Source organism: Cibotium barometz, chromosome 3 (assembly GCF_041138505.1).
Source record: "Cibotium barometz isolate CiBa-2024 chromosome 3, ASM4113850v1, whole genome shotgun sequence".
Lineage (NCBI taxonomy): Eukaryota > Viridiplantae > Streptophyta > Polypodiopsida > Cyatheales > Cibotiaceae > Cibotium > Cibotium barometz.
In genome coordinates, this window is record NC_141048.1 from 63,756,257 (window position 1) to 63,764,670 (window position 8,414).

Genomic DNA, 8,414 nt, shown 5'->3' on the forward strand with positions numbered 1-8,414 from the left:
ATGTAAAAAACACTCACAAGAAGTAAGACCTTGCATATCACAAAACTTTAAACTCAAATTTTATGACAATCGAAAGGGAGAATAACACTTTATTACTAATGTCATAAATAGATGTTAAAACTGCACTCTTGCAAAAAGATATTTGACGAAATGCTACAAGGAAGGATTCGTGCTTATAGAAGATAGGGGATAAATATATGATAATGGCTAATGAACTATAAAAGGGATTGGAAGTATCTCTACAAAGGCTTCTATATCCGGGACATACTACATTAGTTTACAATTATAGTCCATGCCACCATTAGAGATGTTAAACCGGCCCATAAAAAATTACTAGAATTTGCTATGCATATTTTGTACCACCCATGCCTATCTGAGCTCATCTTGGGTTTGGGTCCCATAAACTTTAGATAGTGTCTAAGAGTAAAGTCTAATTATTTCATGTGTGAATTATCATGAGACAATGGTTGTTCGAGTCAAGAGATTACCTTAGCCTTGTCGAAGCATGTGTCATTGGGTTTTGCCTTAGAGCTGCAATCTGCAACTTCCAAATGTGGATGTGCTAGCCCATCTGTCGCGTCTTAGAATGCTTCTTTGCGAAAGGGGTGAAGAGAGAGCTCTCAATGCCTATATAGAGACAAGAAGAGATGGTCCTTCGGGATGGTTCTCTCTCACAAAAAAGCAAGGGAAGAAGAATCTAATGGAAGAGGGAAACCTACAATCACACCTATTCAAGTAAGCATCCATCCAGCTGAGCAAGAATTCAAAAGCATACAAGCAAGCAAGAAGAGGGAAGAAGGAGAGCTCACAAGTAAACGATTGCAAGGGAATGATTATGTCTTACTTATTGTAAAAAATGACACATATACAAGTGACTAGTTTTCACACTAGTTCAGCTAAACTTAAAAATGGTACGGCCTCTATTACAAGTCTTAAGCAAGTACGTACACTAGTTTCATAGAGTTTCTCTATTTAACATTAAGCTCATGGTAAGGATATGTTTCAGCGTTATCTTACAAAAGCTAAGTTCCCATTCACGTGGGTAAGATGGCAAGGCGCCTTACAGTAGGACAGACGAGTGAAATTATGTTAACCAATAGAATGGTTAGCATAGCCCCCCTTCGTAATGGTGACCACATCCTCGCATCACCCCAAATCAGTGGTGGTGAAGTTGATGCTAGAAAGTGGATAGTGTGGATGGTCAAGGATATGCCATGGAGTTGGTGATTAAGGTTGAGTGGTAAGTTCGAGACCGATCCGTAGCTAGATGTAGAGCAAAGTGATGGAAAGCTTTGGGCAGTCCTGATGATAGCAGGTAGCTTGTTGAGGTAGCATGGAAAGTGATAGGCAATGCAGAGGTACTTCATATCGGGCCTTCGTTTTGGTTGTGGAAGTGGTATGGACCCTTTTGTTGAGAAATGTGGTGCCATGGAGAACAAGGAAGGTAAGGAGTGAGTCACATAAGCAAGAGAAGGAGCATGCACATTAGATAGAGAAATAGACTAAGGGTACATTGGCAAAGGTTGATTTTTGTATGGTTATTTGTAAAAGGTGAAGACAAAGGTCAAAAAGGTAGCACATGGAAAGCGCAAGGAGGCACATGTAGTGTGAGCATTAAAATGAAGAAATGGTTGACACTAGGGTGCACACAAAGCATGGATTGGAGCCCTTCCCAAAGCTATAAATATGGGTGTATAGAACTTGATTATTGCAAAAGATTATGTGACATTTTGTGAGCATATCATTTTGTTGCTAACATCTTGTTTACTTTCTTAATCACTTCATTAGTCTCCTTAAACATGTATTCAATTACTTGCTATGAGCTGTTCTAGATCCATACTTTGTAACATAGTGTCAGAGCTTAATCGGGCTAGCTCATTAGCAAGTGATTAAGAAGATTATTTTAACATTAGATCTCTAGAAGTTATCATTTTTATTTGACTGGTTTGATTAGTTTAGTCTTATTTTCTTTTTTTCATTAGAGCTTTCTTGAGGCAGCTGCCGCTACCATCATCCGCTAAGCTCTTATAGGATGGGCTTGGCTTCAAACATCATAAAAGTAGGTGGTTCCAATTATAGCAACATCCTCACAAGAGCTCACAACTTGCTAACAAAGAGTAGCAGGCAGAGAACAAGAGCTCACAACTTGCTAACAAAGAGCTCACAACTTGCCAACAAAGAGTAGTAGGCAGATTTAGGTCACTAGTAGTAGGCTTTGACAGGCGAAGAAGAAGCCCATGCTCATTGTGCTCAGTTGGCCAGGTCATTAGCCATCAGACTGTGGAAGTCCAGCGACAGCAAATGATGTTTGTACATGTCCTATGCTCCTATGTGTGTGTGTGTGTGAGAGCATATCTTGATACAAAGTTCTACACCCACTATTGGGCACTGATGACGTTAGTGGGGATGTCGTAGTATCTAGTCCATACTATGCATAATGGAGTTGATAGTTAATAGTCTTGTGGGTTGACTACCATGAGTATATAACATGGATGTTCCTAAAAGGTGAATTTAGTCATGTTCCTGGATTCATCTAGGTTTATATATATGTCCTATGCTAAGGTCCTCCATGACCAAGCCCTAGAACTATCTGACAAGGAACCACATAGGAGCAAGGCTTAAGGCTCACCTCGCAGCCATAGAGTCCTTTGGACTCTCGGCCAAGCTGGAGGCCATAGCTACATCCTTGGAAAAGATCCCTCGGAATAGGTGGATCTAGGAGTCTCAGAACCGTGGGCAGAGCTGGAGCAGAGGCTATCTCAGAGCCGTGTGGCTAAGTGGCGTTCCTTGGGCCAAGGCAGAGCAGCGGCAGAAGTAGTCTCAGAGCCGGCACAGAGGCGAACAGTGGGGTGGAGAGTGCCACCAGGAGTAATGGTGCAGTCGGGCGCACCGCCAGTGGCGGTTGTGCTGCAGTAGCACCGCCCGCCAGGGCCGCCATTTGTTTTGCGTACTACACAAGCCAATCTTTCAAGAAGATAGTCAAGACTGTTTTAGGGGTGTCCCCCATGTATGTATGGGTGTGATGTTATGATCTATGACTATCACTATGCTTGGGAATATTGTGCAAGTAGGTAGCAAGGCATTTTTTGTTTTCATACATAGTGACTGTGTAGAGAATCAAATCCATCATCGAAGTTATCATGGCATCATTGTATGTTAAGCTGTTTAAAGATATAGAGTGACAGCTGTCAAAACATTGTTTTCAAATCAAAACACTTCTTGTATGCTTTCTCTATAACATTTTCTCATGCAATCATGATTGGAAAATGTTTATTTTCATTTCTGTTTAGTATGTACATTTGTGAAGGTTACACAGCCAGTTAAAGATACAAATTGAGCACGTTGTTTTTGACTTTTTTGTTTCCCCACAGGGCAGAAGATATTTTTTGAGCCGGCGGAATAAGATTTTTCTTCTTATGGAAGAGGTTATTAAATTTTAGCATTGTTCTCTTAGAGGTTCCTTATACACCATGGTAGCTGCAGCTAATGCTCATCTGAAATGGTGCATTTCCATAACCAGCTACCTTTGCATGCGGTGCATGTGCGTGTGAGTGAGCATTCACGTGCAGGTGGTGCGCACGTTGTTTGTGTGTGTTTGGGAACCTTCATCATGGACTATGGCCGAGTCCTACACCTTTGCGGAAGTGTTACCGGTCCATTACTGTGGACGTATCTTCATGCATTAACCCAGACCTTCTCTTGGGTGCTGACAACATGAGTAGGGATGTCCAGGCACTTCTATGCTACGCATGATGGAGTTATCGTTTGAATCATTGTGAGTTCACTCTCATGGAGTTAAGGTTTTTGTTATGTTTGAGATATAATCTGAACTCTCCAATGGTCTACATCATGTTAGCTGCAGTTCCTCAACCTTTTAAGTTCCATGCTTACAACTGTTATAGCAAACTTGAATCAACAGGCAGGTTCTTATGTTTGTCTTGGTCCGGTAAGGCGGCTACGAATACAACAATGACTCAAATCGGGAGAGCATGAAATTACAAATGATGATGAGAATGAGATGCCCAACTTTCCCTCCTTTATCCCTTTTCTTCCTTCACTGGTAAAATTGAGACTCGCATCGTTTCTTCCTTGCGATGAATGCCATGCTTGGAGTGAAGATTAACATTATACTGCTTAACAAATTCAAATGGAATTCTTTTCTGATTAGACAATATTATGTGCTTTTTCCCTCTTAGTAAGTTTTATTCATGGTATCAGGAGGAGATATCTTAGTAAGTTTTATTCATGGTATGAAGTTGGATTGCATGCTGGTGTCACTAAAAAGCTGAGGGTGAAAGTGGAGGGAGCTTAGAGCATGCATGCGTCCACTTGTGTGGTCATACATTTAACCATGTGAACCTCCAATCTAACCAGTTTTCCTCATGCCAAATTCACTAATGGGCAAACGTCTCAGGGAAGAGACATACCCTTGTTGATCCATAGGATCCATAGCAGATTAGTGTCCTGTTGACACCTTGAGGATCCAGCCCCACCGTGAGGAGGAGGAGTCAGCTTAGAAGAGTTGTGGAAGCAGGGCTGCATGGTGTGATTGATAGCGTTTGCAAGGATCTCATATGCAGACTGTAGTGATTACTTATAATGCGATCATGCCTGGTTTTAGCTAGAGAGGTTTATGATATGCAGACTCTAGTAATTATTAATAATGTGATCATGCCTGCTTTTTAGCTAGAGAGGTTTATGTGAAAGAAAGAGTGTCCTTTGAGTATTAACTCCAGTTTTGAGTAGCTGATAAGAAATGAACAAAAGAGGACTTTTTTTGCACCAAGCTGTGTGTCCGCGTTCACATTAACCTTAAATTTCAGTTTTTTTTAATTGGTGGTTGGGGAGAAACAGAGTATGGCAACACTGAAACAGTACTATGTCTTCTGCTGCGGGCTTGTGGCTGCAATAATTCTCTTTGGCGGCTTCCTAGCACCAATTGTATGCTCTCCAATCGCATTGATGAATGTTTCTATTTAAGAAGGCCTACTCCCCCCCCCCTTCCCCCCTTCTTCCTCCCTCGCAGAGTCATGCATTCATGAAAAAAATGAATGTTGCAGGAGGATTAAATTTCTTATGGACATGTACACTGAAAATACAGCTAGAGTTAAAGCTGGGACTAGGAGGCACATCATATGCAGATTTTATTAGAAGCATAAATTTGCCACATCAACTTAGGTATGGCTATGGAGGTGGAATGCAAGTAATTTGGTTTAGCTATGGAAGATTGGACATCTGCGTTTTTCTCTTTTGAGTCGTCTTGAAAAGTGGGATGCTCCACAAGAAGTGATGTGGTTTCAGTGCTCCTACTTATGAGGAGGTGGATCGATGGTGTGCACAGTGAGGTCGATCCCATTGTGGCATCATTTTCAGGTGGTGCGCAGTTGGTGTCATCTCCTCGTTGATGGTTGTTGAAGTAAATGATGTGAAGCAACAGGAGCACAAGAGATGCATTTACTGCCATGGTACAGGTATAATTGTTGACTCATATTTGAAGAAGCGTTGGCTCCATCCTGCATTTGGAGTGTCTTCCATTCCTAGCTTTTTGAAGGGTTTACTTGTAGAGTAACTTGTTTATATCCCATTTCTTCAGGGTGCTTGGCATGTGCCCGGTGTTCAGGCACTGGAGCTTTGGGTGCAGTGAAACCTGTTTCAACATCTGGTAATACTGACAACCCATCTTTGCCACCAACATCCCAAAGATGTCCGAATTGCTCCGGTGCAGCAAGGGTAATTAGTACTACTGCTAATGTTTATGCAAGATTTCATGGAAGAGAAGGGGATTAGCCTCGGGAATTCTGCTTAGGAAACTGTGAAGGACACTCTTGTGATGATTGAGCTATAACATGTTTTGTGTGTACCTGTAATCATTCAATCTTGGCAGGTCATGTGCCCAACATGCCTTTGCACAGGAACAGCCATGGCAAGTGAGCATGATCCTCGCATAGATCCCTTTGTTTGAATTCAACAGCCATGGCAAGTGAGCATGATCCTCCCATAGATCCCTTCGCTTAAATGCCTTTGCACAGGATTTTTTCAGTTTTCTTAGTCTAGTTTTGTTGAAGTAGAGCCCCAAACTAGAATAGGTGGTGTCATTTACATAGAGAACATTGGTGAGCAAATCTTGTACCTGGACCCTTGGAAGAAAATCAAATTAGGAGACACCACTACGTTCCCATGTAATAGATTGTGGTCCTATCTCAGGTTGACATGTGGAGGGAAGGGTGTTTTCTTTTCGATTTTCTAATCTTCAACAAAAGCCCCCTTCATTTTGAAACTAATCAGTTTGAGTACAGCTCGAAGCGAGCAATTGTTGTACCCTCCATTACTCTATTCATCAATCTCAACTAACTTGTGACCATTTCTCAATCTCAAGTAGCCTTTCCTCAATTCCAAGTAACATTTGTAACATTTATTACTACGACCGTTTCCGAAATCTCCACTCTTTGTTGTGAAAGATAGGCTCTATTTTTTTATTTCATTTTTTTTTTCGATTGGCCTTAGGGTCAAGATCCTCTTGTAGTTATTGAATTTTCACCACTTGGTGTTGCTTAATTATTTACCAGTAGGCGATGCTGTCAGCACTAAGGGGGGTATTGAACCTAGGACCTCTTGGTCCTAGGCAAACATCTTCACCACTCGACTCATTGGTATAGATAGGCTCTATTATTGTCTAGAAAAATCCCTAAGGGACCATGAGGCCTAGGAGCAGTACTATGTGTGATGAATAGACCACATGAAAAGAGAAAAAACACCCAAAGTATTGTGTTTTAAGTGCTACATGGACACAATATTAAGTACAAAGAATTATAATCCATCCAAACAAAAGAGGGTCAAAATAGAAAGCATGTTCATCTTTAGAATTGGGTCCAAAGAAAATTTTGTAAATCCTTCTTTAGACATAATTGAGATAGTACTTGTACAGTAGTTTACATGGTGAGAGGAGTTGGCGTAACTCCAATGTTTAAAGATGTAACAAAACTATTATACTTGGGGAGCAGTAGGCCAAGATAGTGATGAACAAGGATTATGGATATCATACTTATGTTGATTACAAGCATTTAGCCTCAAAGATCTTTGATTTTGATGAGAAACACCTCCACATTTCACCTTCATTCAATTTTCTAAATCCTTGAGGGATTTGTGGTCTCATACTAGCTCTATAGCATAGTCTATTCTTTTGCAATTGTAGAAACACGCCAAATCATGATCGCAACACACTATTTTCAATGCTAGTGATGATCAAAGAACACCCTTCTTCCTTTGTTTCCAATCTTGGACAAGCTTGTAGGTGATGTAGGATCCACTATTGAATGAGAGGATAACATAGCCTTGATCTTGAGCTTCCATAAAGAATAATTGGTATCATTGAGCTTTCCATTTGTGCCAAAAGTGTCTTGTGGAATTTGCCATTTCTCCTAAAGTTTTGTTAGATAACAAAGAAGTTTTATATTGAGATGAAGCTCTAATACCATGAAGAGAATGCAACCATGTGTAGTATGTAAGAAACACTCACAAGAAGTACGACCTTGCATATCACAAAACTTTAAACTCAAATTTTATGACAACCGAAAGGGAGAATAATACTTTATTACTAATGTCATAAATAGATGTTAAAACTGCACTCTTGCAAAAAGATATTTCACAAAATGCTACAAGGAAGGATTCATGCTTATAGAAGATAGGGGACAAATATATGATAATGGCTAATGAACTATAAAAGGGATTGGAAGTATCTCTACAAAGGCTTATATATTCGGGACATACTACATTAGTTTACAATTATAGTCCATGCCACCATTAGAGATGTTAAACCGGTCCATAAAAAATGCTCCAAAAACCATGTTTTTCGGAGTGCAACCTCCTAATCAACACTGAGCAATATTGGGTGATCCAAATAGCTTGGAATGGACAAAAAAAATAGAGCTAAGTTATAGGCTAGTCCCCTGTAGCGCTGCCAAATATGTTCAAGTCAAGAGCTTAGCTTAGCTTTACCGAAGCAAGCGTCATTGGGTTTTTCCTTGGAGCTGCAATGCAACTTTTCAATGTGGGTGTGCTAGCTTATCCATCCCATCCTGTGAGGTGGGATTTCTATCCGAAGGGACTTGGTGCCCGGGGGGTATGCTAGCCCGCCCCGAATATATTGCATCTATATGGGGAGGAGGTGCAAGGAGAGGCAAAGCACAGACCCATGGTAGGCACCCTAGGAAACGCACTCACGCACCGGGTAGACACGTAGGCCTTTCCCGGGTGCCGGTGAGGTTTCATGGGTGCCAAGTGCCCCGGGGGGTTGCCCTCCCCACCTTGACGGAGTCAGGACCGAAAATGCCGACGGGACTGAAAACGGTGGAAAAACGGACGATCGGCGGACCGGCGAGCCGTGCCGTGTCGACGACGACGGGCCGACGCGGCCG

At 41.4% G+C, this 8,414-nt stretch overlaps 1 pseudogene across 1 annotated transcript; it reads left to right on the forward strand.

Moving 5' to 3' along the window:
• The first annotated feature begins 3,883 nt into the window (after positions 1 to 3,883).
• Positions 3,884 to 6,341, forward strand: LOC147640381 (protein ORANGE-GREEN, chloroplastic-like; annotated as a pseudogene). The gene is made up of 6 exons (XR_015270031.1): positions 3,884 to 4,060; positions 4,855 to 4,941; positions 5,102 to 5,178; positions 5,342 to 5,471; positions 5,594 to 5,730; positions 5,885 to 6,341. The product of XR_015270031.1 is annotated as a protein ORANGE-GREEN, chloroplastic-like (transcript).
• The last annotated feature ends 2,073 nt before the right edge of the window (positions 6,342 to 8,414 follow it).